The following is a 21,743-nucleotide window of genomic DNA, read 5'->3' as shown; positions in this document are numbered from 1 at the left end:
CGTTGATGTAGGGCGCGATCGTGATTGGCCCGAGTCTCACCCCCTGGAGATGGAAGGGGTGGTCTGGAAGAGGTCAGCGTCGGGAGAGAAGTGTTGGACGTAGTGGGAATTGAAGCGACATCGCCAGGATTCCGGTCCATCGGACTCGAATCAAAAGGCATCGCTGTCCTCTCTTGCAGTGTAAAGGCTCGTCGCCAGGTCTTCGATTACTCCGTCCTGAGGGCAGTGAATGTGCCGCGCGCACAGGCAGGGAGAGAGCACGCAGGGAGCTGTTGTGCAGGACGAGTATGTGGAAGTTTAGTCGACGAGCGAGGTCCATTCCTTCCACAGTAGCATACGTATCGTGTCGGAAGACCACGCCTCGGGTACGTCCTTGGAAATGGTCAGAATCAAAGCGGAGAGTCTGTCTGTGGAGTTGGGATGGTTTTCAAGGGGAAGTTGTAGGTTTAAGTCATGTGCGCGTAACCGTATATTTTCTTTCACCTACCCACGATTGTAAATGATGTGATATACCTATCGCATATTTATTGGTTGGTCGCATGATCGCATTTTAGTCGTTCTTAACAAAGTTGATTTCATAGCATTTTTTATCATTTTGAAAAATTTCATCGTAAAATGCCATCATAATGAGTTAACAATCCTGAGATTGCTTTGGCGAAGCTCTTCATTCCTTCCTCATCTTTGCTAGTGCTCGGTCGGAGAGCTTTTTCATGGTGACTTTTTTGTCTTTTATATCCTTAATGACCTGATCTATGTAATCCATTCCTGGCCGTCCCTTGCCCTTCTTCCCTTCCAATTGTCCTTCTAATACTTTTTTCATCATGCCATCATACCTCATGATATGGCTGACTAAGTTGTACCGTCCCCTCTTTAATGTTTTTACAAGGCCGAGAAATTTTATTGATTACGAATTATAATAAGATACAGCATCATATTTCATGAGTATTGGGGGTTGGTATGTGGAAATTTAAGCAAAGTCTATTCAATCGAAAAGATTTTATCGCGAGGATGACCACAACTTGAATACGTCCTGGAGATAGTCCGAATCGAATCCAAGAATCGTTTTGGTGTTTTGATCTTTCAAGGGAAATGTGTCAGCTGCAGCTGGAAAGCAATCTCGGATTTTCTCCACTTTCGCATGCCCACCTACCCACGTGTATATATACTGGACTAAATGAAATATTAATGATGCTATTGGCATAGGTGCTTTGAAATCGTTCTTGAATAAATTTATTTCATTGAAGATACTTATCAATTATCGTATTTTAAGAGCATAAACATTCCCCATTTTGAAAATATGATTCCGTTCAATCATCCTCTCACACGCATTTGTTTTAGGGGTGAAAAGTATTAGGTTCTCATTATAATGGCATGCTATAAATGATTATTTTTAACAGTATTTAACTCTGTCATAAGTCATATTATGTCGTTTTTGTAGAGACAAGTGGAAATTCGTATGAGGACATTTAATCGTTGGAGGGAAATGCTTGATTGAAATTGAAGCATTATTCTATTCGGCACTTGTCCACTTGATAGACAATGGGGATTAGGAATTTTCTGTGCATATTTGGGGCCCTTGCAGTTTTTGCTTCGATTTTTTCATTGCAAGTTGATATTTAATAGTGTAGCTTATATGTTCATGGAGAGTAGTTGAAGTAATGGCTTTTTTTTAGCTTTGAAGACATGCAAAAATAGTGACTCATTTCAAAACTCTATTGAATTGGCTTGTTTTGATGAGGAATTCACGGCTTCAATTGCTGTCAAACTTGAGATTTTTCATTCAGATTCCTATAACTTTCGGGGCAATTAGTAAATTGTGACGAACAACAGACGTGCGAGATGTAGTGGACATTGTAATGATTTGTAAGCAAGAGGTAATTTTCCTCTAATCTTACTAATAGCAAGACCACATTTGAACCTGTGCGCATCACAATTTGTGTCATTAGGTACATAGTATGATTGATGTGTTATGAGATTGCGTTTCAAGTTACCGATGGTAAACCTTATTGAGATGTGTTGCCTTGTTTTGTTATCAATCATGTCGGCTCCAATTTGGGGAAGTATCAAATAACCAAAACTCTGCTTTGCGTCGATGCGGTGAAATCAAATGGTACATTGGTTCATTAATAGAGTCGTAATGTGGATCACGATTCTCTCTCAATTATCCGAGGTTTTATGAAAATTTGTTATTATATACGCGTTGCTCATTTTCAAAGAAGTCCAAAGAGGTCATCCCAATGAAATATACCTGATACTAATTGCTTTCAATGGATAAAATACAATTAACAATATATATGCCTTCAATAGGAAGCCTTCAGAGCAGAAAAAGTCATTCTCCGAAACTTCAGCTTCAATGAAGTGTTATTATTCTGCGAAAATTCTTATGAAAATGTCTCCATCAGATATGCCGCTGTTTAAACATTAAATCTTTTATATTTCCTCATTTTGTTTCGCATATACCTAAATTTTACTCAGAGCAGAGGTCGGTATCTATTCTTTATATCATGCATAGGCAGAATTTTTCCTTTTCCAATGATTTTTAGACCCTTCCTGAACGTGTATCCGATTGATTTATTTTTATTGATACTAAATGAAATGCAATTATGATCGATAATTGAAATTGTATAAGGACCAAATGTATGATTTATGAATAAAAGCTGAGGGTTGGTGTACCCTAGGGTGCCTCGTTTTGCCACTTTTTTTTAGGAGCGAATCGTAATACCCGGCAAAAGTTGCGTACCCAGGTGGGTATTACAGATATGATTTTTTTTCAAAATCGGTTAATATCTTCTGTTCGCCATTTTGTCTTGAAATTTCGAAATTTTTAACAAAAAACGTAAAAAATGTAAATAATTTAAATTTGGTTTTAGCAAGCACTCATGTTTTCCAATGGTGTATAACATTGGTCTTTTCTTGATATTTTAGACCAAACACGACAGCTCTATTCCTTCTAATTATCGAGAAAATGACCTTTTATCGCGTCCCCGAAAGCAGTGTTGTGGGTATGCAACCCGCAACACACGTTCTCATTGTACGCAATGCATACGATAAATGACGCGAAATAGGGATGTTTTTCAGTCAAAAACGTGTAAACCATGTCTGAAGTTATCAAGGGTAGTCACTAGGATGAGTGTATGCTCTTTTATGCCATCGCCGACTATATATTGACCATATTTTCCGGTAAGAAGATATCACTCAAGTTTCTGTCGAGGCATGTGCCGTTTGGAAAAAAGTGTCTATTTTAGTAGTTACTTAAACCAGAGTATTTCAACTCATCTCACGCTACATGATGAAAATAATATGGCAAATTAAATCCAATAGAGTAAAACGGTACTTCAGAAAACATAGGATGACTTATTAAAGTCTTTTACTATAGAGGCAACGAACCTATTTGATATAGCCTTCTGCAAATGTGCCAACTTTCCCAATTGTGCCTATTATAAGAAAAAAATGTTTCTATCCTAGAGTACCAGTTCCTTGTGTATCCGCATTGGAACTATTGACATCCCTACGTCAAAAAATGCAAGAAAGGGCTGAACGTAATCATATAAATGAGAGGCTTAAACTCAAGTCATCTTAATCAACAGTTGTCGTTTTGGAAAGAAAGTGAATACTTTAAGGATACCCAAGTTGTTTAGAAAAACCGTGACGAGAGGTGCGCTAAGGATGTGGCATTCACCAAACTAAGAGAAAGAAAGTCCATAGTCAAATTAGACCTGACTAAGACTGCCATAATTCACCAGAGATATAGCGTAAGTGGGGGGCTGGAGCACGCGATAAATGACGCGAAATAGGGATGTTTTTCAGTCAAAAACGTGTAAACCATGTCTGAAGTTATCAAGGGTAGTCACTAGGATGAGTGTATGCTCTTTTATGCCATCGGCGACTATATTGACCATATTTTCCTGTAAGAAGATATCACTGAAGATGGAAATTATCATTCGGGATTCACTATGACGGTTTTATGCCCCTCAAGGATCAAATTCACCTTCTCTGCGGTCAGAAAAGGGATTTATTTTAGTATGATCTAGCAAATGTTGAGCCCTCCGCTCATCTATCCAGAGAAGTTAGCCATGCGACCCAGAGCCCATCACGTGGAGGTGAGCTCTGGGTCGCATGGGCATCACTTAGGGCTCCTCCACTTCCTCTACCCGGCCTACCAGCCAATGTTATGCAGACCAGTTTATTTGTTCTGCAACGTCACCGTCCGGAAATATTGTGAAAAATTGAGATTTCGATGGAAACTTTGGCAGAACTTTCCGTGAAATCAAAGTGGATCTGATAACACCATCCTTGGCGTTATTACCGCATGCAAGGGAAGCTGCTTCGGAGACTAGCTTCACTGTCCGTTCCACTGCCACTGTTTGGTGGAGATATACGGCGAATGACTATTCTGGCGAAGCATTTTCAGGAAGTGACAGTTTTTCAACGATTTCTTCAATTGATATATTCCTCACAACTTGTAGCACGATAATAGAAACATCGGTGCCTTCCCAATGAACCATTTCTCCATAATCCATGGCTTCAAAATTCAAATGGAAAAAAAAAATTGGATCTGATACCATAATTTAAATTACCTGTTTCGCGATCTATAGCTAGAAGAATTTTAATTTGTGCTTCCTATCGGACAGCCAGTCGACGATCACTTGTCACTATTGGAATATTTTCTGGGAGTGCGGGAAACACTTTTGTTTGGATGGATGAATGAACTACTCCTTGGTACTTCCTGGGCAAGTATCTATGAATGGTCTCACAGACGTGATGATCATCATTGGCGAACGAAGATTGAGTCCTGATCCTACATTGCATCACTACGTAAATCTTTTATGTTGCTATTTCGAAGTCTTTATTGCTAGGTTTCTTAGCCAAAATGTATAACCTAAGAACTGTGTTAGCTGTGGTCAACCAACGGGCTTTATTTAGTTTCCCAGGAATCATAGTGACTAGACCTCCTGGACATATTCCGGACGCAATGGCTTGGGGTATCTTGACAGAGTACTTCAGTTCCTTATTATGTTTTCAGATTTCTTATGAGCTGTCGTTTAGCAAGTCACAACTTATGAGATGAAATGACACCACTTGCACTGGGAGCTTTTCACATTCAGGCTGTTTTGAAACGATGTTACCCGTGTATTAATACGGGCTTGAAAAATCGCGGTCATTGTAGGCGGAGAGAGGTTGAAAAGGCAACTCAATGAAATGCTGATGGCAAATAGACCATTGCATAGGTTTTCCCAACATTTCTTCCAATTTTCGCAGGAAACCACCATTCCAACCCGCATTGGTATTCGTCCCGTCATAGCCAAGAACTATATTGCTTAACGTTATGTCGCTATATTGGTCTTGAACTGTTATTTCCGCTTTCAAAGCTGTGTTAAGTACAGTGGGTGTAATGTGTGCTCCAGCCCCCCACTTACGCTATATCTCTGGTGAATTATGGCAGTCTTAGTCAAGTCTAATTTGACTATGGACTTTCTTTCTCTTAGTTTGGTGAATGCCACATCCTTAGCGCACCTCTCGTCACGGTTTTTCTAAACAACTTGGGTATCCTTAAAGTATTCACTTTCTTTCCAAAACGACAACTGTTGATTAAGATGACTTGAGTTTAAGCCTCTCATTTATATGATTACGTTCAGCCCTTTCTTGCATTTTTTGACGTAGGGATGTCAATAGTTCCAATGCGGATACACAAGGAACTGGTACTCTAGGATAGAAACATTTTTTTCTTATAATAGGCACAATTGGGAAAGTTGGCACATTTGCAGAAGGCTATATCAAATAGGTTCGTTGCCTCTATAGTAAAAGACTTTAATAAGTCATCCTATGTTTTCTGAAGTACCGTTTTACTCTATTGGATTTAATTTGCCATATTATTTTCATCATGTAGCGTGAGATGAGTTGAAATACTCTGGTTTAAGTAACTACTAAAATAGACACTTTTTTCCAAACGGCACATGCCTCGACAGAAACTTGAGTGATATCTTCTTACCGGAAAATATGGTCAATATATAGTCGGCGATGGCATAAAAGAGCATACACTCATCCTAGTGACTACCCTTGATAACTTCAGACATGGTTTACACGTTTTTGACTGAAAAACATCCCTATTTCGCGTCATTTATCGTATGCATTGCGTACAATGAGAACGTGTGTTGCGGGTTGCATACCCACAACACTGCTTTCGGGGACGCGATAAAAGGTCATTTTCTCGATAATTAGAAGGAATAGAGCTGTCGTGTTTGGTCTAAAATATCAAGAAAAGACCAATGTTATACACCATTGGAAAACATGAGTGCTTGCTAAAACCAAATTTAAATTATTTACATTTTTTACGTTTTTTGTTAAAAATTTCGAAATTTCAAGACAAAATGGCGAACAGAAGATATTAACCGATTTTGAAAAAAAATCATATCTGTAATACCCACCTGGGTACGCAACTTTTGCCGGGTATTACGATTCGCTCCTAAAAAAAAGTGGCAAAACGAGGCACCCTAGTGTACCCTATAGGTTATCGTATCACGTAATAAGCAGCAAATTTTCTGGAGTGTTGATCTTTCGTGGGTCGATATTTTTGTTTTTCATGTTACGAGAGTTACTGAAACTTGTGCTCGGCAATGTACACAGTAATCAAGTTGAAGTTTGGGATGCTACGTGTTGGTGGAGCTCATCCTCATCTAGGTTCAGCGGAGTGTGCAGTTTGCACATTCTTGTCTAAATGGCTGTGTAAGCATAGCGGAGTGAGCTCCTAGTTTCATCGCACGAGTTGGAATTCGAAGCCTGTTTCAGTTTATCTACGATCCCAGGTGCATTGCTCGTATGATTAGCTTGAAGTTCTCAGAAATAAAAAATGGCTCAAGTAGCCAAACAGATGAACAGTTTCAAGTTGAAAGGATGGAGGTCTTTTGCCTATTACTTGGTGCTGTGTCGAATGAATTTTTTGCTAGATTAAGCAATACTAAGAATAATGTTGTGCATATTTTGACAATTGTCTTTTTGGTGAGAAAGAAAATCCTATATTTACCATCTTTTTAGTATAATAAATGAACATATTTTCTATTTACAATTTCTCTAGTATATTTAGCTGAATCTGAAACTTTCGGAAACACTTCTTTGCTGCTTCTTCACTCCGGTCCGTCCTGCTAACCGATTCAAAATTGTTACGCTTTTTTCGGGGTTTCATAATTCATTTTCAGTGAATGATTAATAACTGTGTATAGAAGAATTACTATTAAATAAATAACCATGGTTCAATATAGGTAGTGCCAACAGGAAAAGTGAATGAGGTATTCAGAGAACTTGTTACTCTCCTTATCTAACATTTTCAGACATGATTCCTGGAATGTGAAGAAGAAATTGTGTTTCCTGTGCACCGTAACCGTTAAATGAGAGGCAAATATTAAAGCGAGTAATGAAGATACATTTAATTATTTTTTCGGCCAGGTTTTCTTTGCTGGAGAAAAATATCATCCTTTACCAATAATCCCTTCCATTTGTGCTTTAACCCTCGAACGCCCTGAGATATTTTTTTCGTGTAAATGTATTCATTTTGAGTTATTTCTGTCTAAATAGACTTCATGCGATGGAATAAATATAATTTGTAATGATTAATAATATTATTTTGTCATAAACATTGGTTGCGTGTACGCAGCCATGGCCGTTCCCCATGCGGGTTCATGTCAGGGAACTCTAAAACTTAGGCATCATATTACCTGTTGTAAATATTTAAAAATATAAATATGTACGTAAAGATGTTGTGCAATGGTATGCATCAGACCGACTTGTCTCATGATGTGGCCTCTTAAGTTGTGCTGTCTCTCTCTCTCTCTCTCTCCCTCTCTCTCTCAGTGTTAAAAACAGTTCTCTCCATCTCCTATAAAGATTTCCACATCACTTTAAATTATAACAATTTATCAATTGATCGTGATCATTCTCTCGTAACGCCACATTTCCAAAGCTTTCAGCTTCAACCTCTCTGCTGATGTCATCGTCTGTGCCTCGCTGGCTTAAAAACCATGCTCCAATTTAAGTCCAAATGAATCGCTTGCTCACTTTAACACTTATTTTCTCGCCTGGGAAAAAATTTACTCACTTTGAATAATGCCTTCTTCGCGTCTGCTACTCTACTGAATCAATCCTTCTTGTTTCTCCCACTTTAACCTTAAGATGTTATTGTGTGATAAAACCCTGGTCTTGAATGAATAACTCAATCCATCACAAAGCTTTATTTTCATTTCCGTTCGATGCTAACGTCATGGATCAGTATGAGTGAATATTTTGGGTGTTTGAAGGAAAATTTTACGCGTTTCCCATAAGGGAGGTTTTGGGTAATCGCTCCCAACATTTCAACGGCTGAGTCTGCCATCGTCTTCAGGGGTAGAATCTTTACGATATTTTGTTTATTTATTTATTAATATCCTTGCTTAAGCTGGTTGTTTACGTATGTAGCGATTAATTATGACATTTCTGGCACTACTTGGTTGGACGCCTTCGTCTCTATTTATTCTCTTCTCCTTCAGGTAAATTTCAATCGCCTCCTTTACAGTTCGATCACAGTGATCATTCGTGCGGCACAGAACCTTCGTATTTTGGATATTTCTGCTGAATAAATGTTTGTGGAATTTGTTATTCCTCCTAAGCCCCATACTCTCGCGACATAGGGTGTAGGATTTTTTTTAAGATTTTGGATCGCTGTAAGAGTATCCTGATTTTTTTCCGTCTTCCCTTCGCAGCTTGTGACGAGAAAGCAGCGCAGCCAGGATCACCAAATCAAAAAAATCCGTCCTTCTCACTCGGCACTGCCTTTCCTTCTAGCTGTGACCCGAATTCGAGGTGACTGGTGCTGATACTATCCAACGACGCCTTCTAGGTCAGCGTAAAATCGAGGAACCTTTTCTCCGGGTATCGATTGCAAATGGAGAATTTATCGGATTCGTGGCTGCAGAGTGGAGGTGACTCTGTCCGGAGAGTCGGATGTCTCGAGTCTATGAGCATCGAGTGTTTTGTGTGAAGGCAAATATCCTCCCGAATCGAACGGTGACGTTTCTGGAACACGTGACTGTAATTAATTAAAAACTCCCGCTCTCCGTGTACGTCTTTTTATGCGAGTAAACCTCGATGCCTTTTGCACTCATATTCGTCATTTTCATTCGTATTTCCCTCATTTATTTTTCAACTTCTTAGTTTTCAATATCATTATGAAAGTAAAGGTGTAACACGAAATATTGAAATACGTATTTTTGTATATTTTTCCAGGAGGCTTTTTACCATTGTGGATTTTTTTCTGTCGAGTAACCGCAGTGTATCGCTTCAATTTCTTCATTTCCAGTATGTCCTCTCATTTGTATTTTAAAGCCAGTTTGATTTCATGCGGTTATATCCCATATTTAGCTCTCGAGTGTTTTAGTTCAGGTATATTTGTACTTTGACTATCCTCGTGTCTGATAATTTTATTTAATTAATTTAATTTAGTATTTGATTTAATGCTTAATTCATGCAACTCTTTTAGGCTGCATTTTTTTATATATTTATACCTTTTCATTCTATAAGCACATATGCTTTTTTTGTTTATGGCACATTCATGTTGATCGTGCACATCTTCCCGTCGTGAAGCATGAAGTCAACAGTGATGAAATAATATTAGTTTCTTCATGACACACATCTCCGTGGAAATTGTGTGTATTATCCCTCAATACCATTGTCTTATTTTGGCCTTTTGTCTTTTCAGGTGAGTTTCAAGAAGATCAGTGACTAACACCACAGCCAAAATTGGAGAGAACAATAAATGTTTCGACAGCAACGTAAGCATTCATCCCATCAGATATTTACCTGTGAACTGTATTTAGCAAGTCAAGTATTCAAGAAAAAGTATATGTTTTTTGGATTATTTTATATTGTGTATTTAATTATTTCCATGCTGTATTTAGATTGTTTTTCGAATAAATAACGATTTGTTTGCACTTTCTGCATTAAAAAAACCGTCCATTATTTCGATAAATCGATCTTTTTGGCCAAATTTAGATTTTTGTTGTAAAGGCAAACTTTTCATTTCGATTAAAAAATCGATTCATCGAAAAAGCGTTTTAAACCGACATTCTTCCATCATTGAATGCGAATTCGATTTTTATGATGTGTGTATTCCAATGTAAAATTCTTCAATTGTCGTTGCTTGGCTATTTTGCTTATCATGAGGAGTAAAACTCGAGTTCTCCCGAATAACCAGGACAGCATTTTAGAATGCGTAGATACTAATCCCAAAACTCTATTAGAGTTATCGGCTTACTATATTGGTTTTCTGTTTTCTTTTTACAATAGATAAGCTATCTCTTAACGCTCACTGGAGGGGAAAAGACATCATTAGCGCAGTATTTAATGCAACTTTTCAAAGGCAGACTGATGTATATCGCACGAATAAACGTGTATGATACTGCTCAACATTTTGGTTCAGTATATTTTACTTATGACTAAAATTGGGGATTCTTTTATTCATATTAGAGTGCTGGAGAAAATAATGTGTTTCCATATTTAAAATAGCTATGAATACATGTCGTAGGCGTTTTATCATCTCCTGCGATAATTAAAGATTTATATACGATGTATCTGATCCCGTGGCATTTTCTCAATGCTTTGTATTGCTGCGATTATTAAAATATTTACTATGCCATGTTTATAATTTTATTCGTGGGCTTTATTTAGATTGTTTGGAAGGGAAAGGAAATCCAGGCCATGAAGGAAGTATTTTGTGCGGAGGTTGACGAAGCAAAATGTGCCCGTGGGGTCTAAAGCGATTTTCTACCGAAGCTTTCATGGCGTGGGTGATGTTTGAGTGAAAGTGGCTCTTGCCGCTGGAGCAGGCATTCATTAGAGGAAGCTTGAAAAATGCACGCTTCCAGCTATAGGGGACTTAAAAACGGTCGCTCTCAAGGCTCGCATGTATAAATGAACGGATTCCTATCATTTTTTGTGCATGAGAATCCATTCTAAGGCATCAAAATTGGCTGAATAAAATCCACCACTCCCGTCAATGTGGTTCCAATTTTTTCTCTCGCAAAAAAATAACACTTTACTCTTGGGGTGTAACTTTGCTTTTTTCATCGAAGCTACTTGAAACTCGAATGCCGGAGTTTGACGATTATTGCGTAGTGTAGGAATTTTGATGCATATTTTCCGTACAGCAAGTACCGGTGTATTAATATATTTAATGGTTATATTAGCAATGATATTAATATTTTCAGCTTTTCTTCCTACACTTCAAACTTCCTTGACGAAATTTAAGGTAAACTTGTTAAAGGTTGAATGAAAGGTTAAAGGACATTTCTAAAAGAGTGCTTCATAAGCTATTTTTGTGAATAAACGAGTAGCAGGGTGCGAATATTCTGTGATAATGTATGAAGGTCCTCTAAAAATCGGTGTTGATTAAAAGGGTAATAAATGTTCCGAAGTATTAGAGCAAGAACTTCGAATAAATATCTTTATAATAAGTAGAGATATTTAGTTCTCTAGGTAGAGCTCTTATTCGTCAATAACTATTTCCCTTAGAGACGAAAATTTAATAGCTCCATGTATTTCTATCAAATACGAATGAGATAATGATAAAAATGGCTTCGCAACGCCCGCTTTGAAAACGTATTCGAGATCTCGCATCGCGCCAATCTCAATGCCTCGCGAAGATGGTATCCTGTTGCCTGTCACCGCGCCAAGTCGAATCACCGTAATTTCCTGTTCCAATTTCCGGCCCCCAGTCATGCATTCACTGGCTTCCACGCCCAGAATTTAACTGCCAATTCCAATCAAGAGGAAACTGATTGGAGCCATTGTTTCAAGGGCAAGGTAAGTATCGTCGAGGTGGTATTCATTATAATGAGGAATTAACAATGATTATCTGAATTTTCTGCCAATTGGAGACTGTCTTGAAACAGAACCTTGAAGAGGTTTTTTTTCCTTGGAGCTCCTTTTCGAATCTTTGTTCCGTGTGTTAGATAAAAATAATTAATGCTCTTATTGACCACTCAAAACTGTTGCTATATGTTTCTGTGATGGCCTAAGTTAAGTGAATGAAATATAAAGCTAATATTATTAGTTACTCACTTGATTGGCAATTTTGAAAACAAAAATAATTGTGATGCTCTAAATGTTCACATTGAGTTTCACAAACTCTTGCTGTCTTTTTTTTCGGTCATCTCTAGTGTCGAATTTCTCCCTTTGTAAAATTTGCCCGTATTTCAATTTTGAAAAATAATTCTTATCAACTATTTTCTGAGTTGTTATTATTTTCTACTTAATATGCAGGGCACAGTCGAACTGGGTTGACTTTACTTTCCCGGAAAGTTTCAAGATGATAGCATAACATTTGCGAGAATAATACGTCACATTAGTAGAACGTTTGAACAGCAGGTATGCGTCCTCTTAAAAAAACAATACACTTTTTTAAAACTGCTGTTGAAGTCATTCAAAACGTAAAAATGACTCAACATGTTTGACGAACTTCTCGGAAGGTGATACTTAGCTCTTCGCAATTCTATCATTTTAATTGTAGAATGGTATTTACTCTCTTTTTTATAAATTTGGGCCCCTTATGTGGCCAAATTAATTCCTTCCCTCCTTATACCGCGGTCATTATCTTTCCATCCATTATCAGTCCACTTGCTTCTTTTGTCAGTGAAATTTTTTTCCGGACATGAACTTGATTCATGCGTTAATGTATACTAACCATATTCAAGATGCACTAAAGTCAGAGATTTACTTATTAAATTAATGAATGTGATTTAAGTTCTGATTTGATTTGATTTTACCTGAAATGTAAGTTATCTCAGCAGCAAGCTATTTGTGTGCTGCTAGATATGGTCTCAAAGGATTCACCTAGGTTCGATTCCAGCTCTCCGACCAATATCCGGTCACTACTCGGCGAGCGAGTGTATCGTTTCTTATTCGCTTTGCTAATATGTGATGGGAAGTACGTACGCTGTCTTTCCATTACCAGGCTATCGTAAATCAACCGCGTTTCTATCAATGTCGGAAACCATATTGAGTCATATTTTAAAATGCATGTATCCATATAGAGTGGAACTACCGCCTTCCTTACGTTTAAGCTGTTAAAAGTTGTCCGAGATGAAATCTCTAAGACTCAAATTTTAAATGCTGGGTATAAAAATGGGTGGACTTTGGAATCATGGACTCCTTTTTTTCATTTTTGTACTCATTTGCATTTCCCAGGTATTTTTTAAGGACTCTAAGATTGCAAAAGTATATATTATTAAGTTATTGGTTCACAACTCATATGTTGATAATAGAAATTCATAGAATGGGATGGAATCACAGACTCCTGTTCATATTCTTTGTTCATTAAAATTTCTTTCGTTCATTAAAAAAGGATATTGATTATATTTAATTTGTAAACTTTCATAGCATGCGTCTATATATTTGGAGGCTTGACCTTTCCCGCAGTTCAAGTAACAGAGAATTTGAAATCATAGGATCGCCGAGGGAGTTATTGGCCATGGATGCTTCGAACTGGAATTATGATGGGGAAAATGCGTAGAGATAGGTATCTGTATTGAGAAGCAAGAGTGGCTGATGATAGTCTATTGCTGAGGATAGGAAGGAGGAAATAGGGTTGATACGTTACTAGGAGCCTCTCATTCTGGGGTCCCGACTTCAAACGCCGGGATTTCGGATGATTTTGTAACCATAGGACGTGCACTCAGCTTCGTTTTTGCACAGAGAGTTGAGCATTCTGTGCATCCGATGAGAGTTTGTAAGTTCACTTTACTCTTTTTCTCGTGTTTTAACCTTTTTTTCGAGAGTATTGATCATTAAAATCTTAATCAACAGGGCCGTACTCGAGAACGCTACTCAAATCTTGATCCCGAATCATACTCGGCTCGAAGAGGTTTTGGAACGGGGCCTCACTCGCAAGCCCAAACATCACTCCGAATATAAAGTTACAAGATGTCCGCCGCAACCACCTCGAGATTTTTTTTTGGTAAAAGGTATCTCACGAAAATACTTCTGCGTGTTATGTTGCACACTTGTAATTCTAGTTCTTGTTGAGATGATCGGGAATGACAAGGGTTCAGGTAAATGTATTATTTTGAAATTTTACCAATGAACCTTACCACCATTGCTCCTCCTCCGGTGAGTTGAGTTAGAGTTAGTTTATAAAATACAAACTCCAACTTAAAGTCAAATTATCCCTCCGCTGGTCGCGTGGCGTCTATCAGACGCAAAGCCATTTTCTTTTATTTGCCCACATCGTGTCTTCATAGTTAAGAAACTATCCTTCCTTGGATCTTATTATTTTGTGCTTATGAATTAGTCACGAATATGATTTTATATTGCATTGCATTTCTGGAATTAATACGAATGCTTTTTTGCTTTTGGCGTCTGGTAGACGCCAAAAGCAAAAAAGCGTCTGATACCCCGCTAACCATTACATTATAACCAGGGTCGGCGTTAAACGGACAAGTAGAAAACTTCACTGCTGTTGGAGCACTTTAGTTTTCAGCACTAGCACTTTACAATATCTTACAGTTTTTATATTTAGATCTGTTAACTAAATTTGTGATTATTTGATCAACCAAATTCATGCCATTTCAATGCCTTTCTCCACGATCAAAAATATTATGTGTGGTAACCATTTGAAATATGTGATCTCACTTCCCTCGTCGCTGCACTGTGTACATTTCTGAAAGCTTATTAAAATGCGCCCGAATGGCAACGAGTGTAAAGCTTCAAAGGGACGCGAAATACGCGTCACATCCCATGCAGTCCCTTCGGCCCGTTTGAAGGACATCCGTTAATCCGCGTACATTGCGTTCCTGAGTCATCCAGCGGTTGAGTCGCCCTGCTCTCTTTCAAGATTTTAACCCACGGCTATAACGAAACATCTACATGTATATAATACCCTGCGAGCCACCTCTAGGGTGTTTGGCAGGGGGTGATCAACCACCAGCATGCAGCATGCAATTGGACTCCCACATGCACACCACGAAGTCCAAAACAGTCACCTTGGCTGTAACTAAGCGTAACAAAACGAAAGCAGTCACCTTGACTGTAACTTGCCTTTTGTTGGCGTCACATTCCCGTTCCGAATAGAATGCGTCAGTTGTGCCAATGCTTCGGTTCGAGGTGGGTGTCAGTGCTTTGGAGTAAATGCGAAGTATAAGTGACGCGATAGTGTGCCATTACTTCGGCATCGTAAGTGACTTGGAGCAGATTTCCTTCAACCTGGGAAATGGCGGAGTCGTCAAAAATTGAGAGCAAATCTGCAATTAAACTTGAAGGAACACCTTTAGGAGGGGTGATAGCACTCATCTTATTTCATCAGGAATTCTAAATTATTCCCGGTAGGGCCACCCATGCCAGATAGGTCGAAGGGTAGGAGCCAGACGAAAGGTAGTCCACGTGATGGTGTCACGTAAAAAACACTGTTGGAATGGAAGTGGGAAACCCTACCAACTATCTCTTCCCTGAACACATGGAGTACAACCAAATGAGCCTCGGAATCTCATCGCCCGGGACCCGTCCGCAAAGGGCGGGTGTCGGGCACGGCAACGAGGTCGGCAAGGTCCTCGGGGTCGCCAACATGCGAAATCCTTGCAGAGACTTATCATCATCACCATCAGCAGCAGCAGCAGCAATGAAGAAAGAAGAAAAGAAGACCAAGAAGATGGAGAAGAAGAAGTCGGCTGTAAATGTAGGGACGTGGAATGTGAGGACTATGATGAGGGCGGGGAAATTAGAAAATATCAAAAGGGAAATGGATAAAGGGAGGATAGACATCTTAGGATTATGCGAGGTGAGGTGGAGGGATGGGGGGGACTATTGGAGTGATGGGTATAGGGTTATATATAGTGGAGGGGAAGAAAGCCAGCGGGGGGTAGCTTTAGTACTAAACGGGAAGATGGGTAAGCGTGTGGTAGGTATAGACCAGGTAAGCGATAGGATTCTGGTGGTAGAAATTGAGGCGCGGCCCACCAACCTTGTGGTGGTCCAAGTTTACATGCCCACTAGCAATCATAGGGAAGAAGAAGTAGATGAGGTGTATGAACAGCTCGAGGAAATAATTAGAGACACACCGGGTAAGAAAAATCTGGTAGTAATGGGGGACTGGAACGCCTCAGTCGGGGAAGGCAGGGATGGAAACGAAATAGGAGATTTTGGTCTAGGAAAACGGAACGACAGGGGAGAGAAAGCAGCAGAATTTTGTAGGAGAAACAAATTATTCATCACAAACACGTGGTTCAATCATCATAAAGGGCGAAGGTACACGTGGAAAAGTCCAGGGGATGCGGGAAGATATCAAATAGACTACATTATGGTAAGACAGAGGTTTAGGAATAGTGTGAAAAACTCGCGCAGCTTCCCTGCAGCGGATGCGGATTCGGACCACAATCTAGTGCTCATGAAATGCAACGTAAGATTCAAAAGAATTATCAGAGTTAGGAAGACGAAGAAATGGAACGTAGAAGCCCTGAAAGGGAGCATGAGGAGAGAATATCAGGAACTAGTGGACATTAGTATGCGGGACATTGACAGCACCAAGACTGTTGAGGAAAGATGGGATGATATTAAAACGGGAATAGTCAAAGCGGCGGAGAAGTCAATTGGCTACGTGGACAGTAGAAGGATAAAGAAGCCGTGGATAACGGAGGCAATGGTAAAAGAAATGGAGGAGAGAAGGAAGTGGAAGAACGTGGACACAGAACAGGGCAAAAGAATGTATAGGGAATTGAATAATCGATTACGACGTGAAACTAAGAGGGCAAGGGAGGCTTGGTGGAAAAGACAGTGCGAGGAAATGGAAAAGTTCCAGAAGGATGGAGAAGTAGGCGCGTTGTACGCTAAAGTTAGTCGCTATCGGGCGGCAAAAGAGGGCAAACCATGTCTAAAATTAAGGCTAAGGATGGGAGGATGCTAACCGAGCGAGCAGAGGTACAGGGTAGGTGGAAGGAATACGTGGAGGACCTGTATGACGGAATGAACAGACCAGAGAGATTGACTCTAGAGGAGGAAAGTGCAGTGGAGGAGGACAATCTTGGGCCGGGGATATTAGATTCGGAAATAGAGAGAGCACTTCGTGATATGAAGGCTAGGAAAGCAGTAGGCGTGGACAATATCCCGTGTGAGCTTCTGAAGAATCTAGGGAAGGAAGGTAAGAATAGGTTTTTCGAACTAGTACGTAGGATCTATGAGGAGGGATGCTGGCCGGAAGATTTCGTGAAGACGGTTTTAATTCCGCTTCCGAAAAAGAAGAAAGCTGTGGAATGCGGAGATTATAGGACTATCAGCTTAATATCGCACGCGGCGAAAGTGGTGCTGAGGATATTGAACAGACGAATGGAGGCGAGGGCAAACGAGTATTTGGGCGAAGATCAATTTGGTTTCAGAAAGGGGAAATCAACTCGTGATGCAATAGCAATAATGAGGTCCCTCGTGGAGAGGAACCTAGAATACGACCAGGACGTATATGCGTGTTTCTTGGATTTTGAGAAAGCGTTTGATAGGGTGAACTGGGTGAAGCTAATGGATATTCTCAAGAGAATAGGTGTAGATTGGAGGGATAGACGACTGATTCGTAATCTGTATATGGCCCAGACTGCGCAAGTGAGGATAGCGGACGGAGAATCTGGGTGGGCAAGCATTGGCCGAGGTGTGAGGCAAGGCTGTCCTCTATCGCCGCTGCTCTTTAACGTGTACGCTGAAGAGATGGTAAGGGAAGCGTGGGATGAGTTAGAAGCTGGGATAAAAGTGGGAGGAATGATGTTCAAATCAGTGAGATTCGCGGATGACCAAGCGTTGATCAGCCAGTCAGCGAGGGGGCTTCAGGCTCTAGTGGATGCGTTATACGAACGTTGCGAGGAGTATGGGATGAGGATTAATCACAAGAAAACTAAGGTTATGCGGTTTTGTAAAGCATCACGAGCGAGGAATGTGAGACTCAAGATAAAGGTGGATGGTGAAAAACTAGAGCAGGTTGAGCAATTCAACTATTTAGGCAGTACGTTAGAGGAAAACGGATACAGTAGTAAGGACATCAGGAAGAGAATAGCATTAGCGAAGGAGGCGCTCATGAACAGGAAGGAGCTTCTGAGAGGATCGTTGTGTAAGAGTTTAAAGAAAAGGCTGGTGAAGAGTTTGATTTGGAGTGTAGCTCTCTACGGTGTGGAAACGTGGACACTGAGGAAAGAAGACGAGAGAAGATTGGAGGCATTCGAGATGTGGGTATGGAGAAGAATGGAGAGGGTGAAAGGGACGGAGAGGAAAAGGAACGACGAAGTGCTGGATATGGTTGGCGAGGAGAGGCAGCTTTTAGATGAGATACGCAGGAGACAGAAGGTATGGATGGAGTTAGTGCTTAGTGGTGAGGGGATGCTGAAAATGGTGTTGGAGGGTAGAATGTTGGGGAAACGAGGGAGGGGAAGGAAAAGAATAGGTTTTTTAGATAGATTGAAAGAGAGTAGGCCTTACAGTGAATTAAAGAAGGCAGTGCTGGAAGGAAAGGGAGGCTCTCAGATCGCTTCTCGAATACTCCATGGAAACCTACCTTAATCGGTGGAATACTATAATAATAAAGTGTCCATGCTAGGCTATATACTGTTTGTAGTGGTCTTTCTTGTACCTGTGAATGTAATTGCCATGGTAACTATCGATGCACGTTTATGATGAAGAAATTCTTCTCCTTTGCTAATAGCTATTCCTTAGTCTTTTTTACTCTGAGGCCTGACGAGCGATAACAATGAAGAAACGTAGTTTGTCTTCGGTTAGTGCTGAAGCCAAGTTGGAAGACACGAAGGATGCTAGTATACCTGGATAGGGCAGTTGTATTCATTATATTTAAATAGTTTACCAATATCTTTTCGATTGAGACGTTCCTGTTCTCGATACGGATCGTAACTTCAGCATTGCCTTTGATTCGACTCATGGGATGCTCCCTCTAATCGTTGTAATTCGATTTATGCACAACTGCAGCGGCGGCGGCGCTGCGCCCTCTGCGTCAGACGGACTCCGTGCATTGCACCCCCGACCGTTTTTCATCGTCCTTATCCACTCTTCACCTCTCTTCTCATCCAACTCTCTCTCTTTTCCTCCACGGACACTGTGCTGCGCTCTCACTCATTCCCAGGAACTGTCTCTTTAACGTGGAATTAAAAAAAAAATCCCCCTGCTGTGATCCGCCTTCTACCCCATACTCTGCCAACATGCCCACTAGAACTCTCCCTTTTTTTCAAGAGTGGACGGCAAAATAAAATGCTCCCCACCGGTCAACGCTTTATTTCTCATTCCGTTTTTATTTCGCTTCACCTTCACTCAACGTCCCAAGTTCCTCTTGAGATCTATCTGCGCTAATTTCTTTTCCACCGATGTACGGACGTCCACGAAGCTAACGGCCCTTACGAAGTGTGTGTGTAAAGGCCTCTCTCTCTATCTATCTCTCTCTCTCTCTCGCTGTCATCTAGATTCCACCTTTGTGCGAGTAACTTTAATTCTCGCTGAACCATTTTCCACAGCGGTCGTTGACACTGGCGGCTGAAATGTGGAAAATATAGTGAAATAGACTCAAAATGAATGAATTCTTTCTTTTTCAGTGAATTAAATTGTCTACAGCCATCTGAATTGGAATATAATGTGGTTTATTATAAGCAGTAAAACGGAAATAATTGTTTTATCATCCGTTCGCAAAAATTCATGGATTCTTAACATTTCTTTTTTATAAATGCGTGTAAAAATGAAAAAAGGGAAAAATGCATGAAGAAAATTATCTGTAATAGACCAAATATTATAAATTTCATTTCATAGATTCATTTACTCAGTAGGATTTTTTAGGTTTTTTTGGGACTCAGTAGGTTTTTTATGGCCTTTTACAGTTCATTTGAATTTTATTAGTTTTAAGCATTAAATTTCAGGCGGTAGTTCGTTGTATAGGCTATGCCATTAATGTATTATACTCTTCATTGTATTCGTAATTCTATGGTTGTAAAGATTCATGCGTTCGCTAGCTCTTGTATTGCAGATTTGGAAATCCAATTTTTTTTAATGTTTCGTTTCTGTGCAGAAAGTGCACTGATTCCATTATACATGCATGAATGAACGGTGAGGGTGAAATTTTCAGTTCGCTTTTGATTTTCTCAGTGGATGAACGTAGAAAGACCTGTTTTATGATTTTATAAATTCTTTTCGGATATAAAGCATTATCTTCATGTGTTGCTAAGACCTCTGTAGAATAGTTCCATACGTTATCCTTGTACGAATATAATCGTTAGAACATTGGACCTGGAGGTCGTCGACTGCGGTGGATTTGGCAATTAGATACGCAGCGCATAGCAGGGTGAGCTCAATATTACCGCTATTTTTGTAACATGTTCTTCCAACGAAAAAAATACCTTTCAAAGCCTATAAATTATGTGTAATACTTTTAATTTATCGTGTAATACATAGCTTTACACTGGTTAGAACTATCTTTTTTGCAGTGGTAAAACTAAGGTAGCTATAGTTTTTCATCAAAATCGAGAGATAACACGTTTTATCGTTCCAAGTAAACACCATTGATAGCTAAAACACCTGAAATCATACTTGGCCCTGAAAAATGTACCCTTTTCCCTAAACAATGCTTTGTATATTTATAATTTAACGTGTCCATACGTTTAATGACAAATATGAGGATAAGATGTAGTATGAGGTAGTCTTAGCCGTGATTTTATTTCCAGTTATCGAGTGTGATGGAGTAAATAGAACAATATTTGAAAATTTCCTTACTCCAATCCTTATATATACGTTAATTTTTTCCCCTTACTTTATTGGTATTGTAATTCACCATCAATTTTCTGATTTCGAGAGCTTACCCCACATTCTTAAAATATAAAATAATTGGTTAAGTTTTCATAAAATGAATTACGACTTATTCCGGTGTTTTTGTAGACATTATAAAAAAAAATTTACTTCTATCGTCAGTCTGGCCGCATAGAAAGCTCAGAACTTGCGTTTTTCACTTTCCAGTGTTCGAAACCCAGATAACAAGTGGCGGTACCATTCCCTGCCTGCAAATGTGCCGATTACATTGATGGTACAACAAACCTTTTCCTCTACCAAAATACTTGCTTTCATGCAGCTCATTTTCCACAAGTTGGCCTTCTGGTGTCCGTCTTTCCTCTGCAAACTTGCTCCTCGTGTATATATTTCCATTATTCGTGCTGAAAGTCTCGAGCACTTGTGTATTTTTGACTCAAGGCGTACTCTGAATCGTTAAAACTCACAAGATAATTTTTTTGCACTGATGGCTGCAGCACTTGGATAAGTTAACTTCTTTGGCTACAAATAATTCATTTTTATGCGGGTACACCTCGAAAATGTTTTTTTAACGCTATAAATGTGCTGGTAAATTATGAAACCGTAATCTCCGTCTTTAACTTCTCAGCGTTATGTTGGTGGCTATTATGGTATCCAAGTGCTTGGAAGCTATAGCATAACTTGTATCGTAATGGCCTTGGATTTACTTCTACTTTTATTTAGACTTCGTTTTTTAACATTTCTTCTTCGCTATTTACTTGTAATATAAATGTTAATCCCTCGGTTCTCATGGGAAAAAGTAGTTTTAGACTACCAGCAAATGATTATTACATGGAAATCGTTGCATAATTTGGTACTTATTAAGATGTAGAGAGTTACCTCAGGCGTAATCTGCCGGAATTGTAGCATATCATGGATGAAAACACAGAGGCAATTTTCTACAAGCTTTTTTACTCACACTA

The sequence above is a fragment of the Ischnura elegans genome, chromosome 10 (genome assembly GCF_921293095.1).
Source record: "Ischnura elegans chromosome 10, ioIscEleg1.1, whole genome shotgun sequence".
Taxonomy (NCBI): Eukaryota; Metazoa; Arthropoda; class Insecta; order Odonata; family Coenagrionidae; genus Ischnura; species Ischnura elegans.
Note: the sequence above shows the minus strand (reverse complement) of the source record.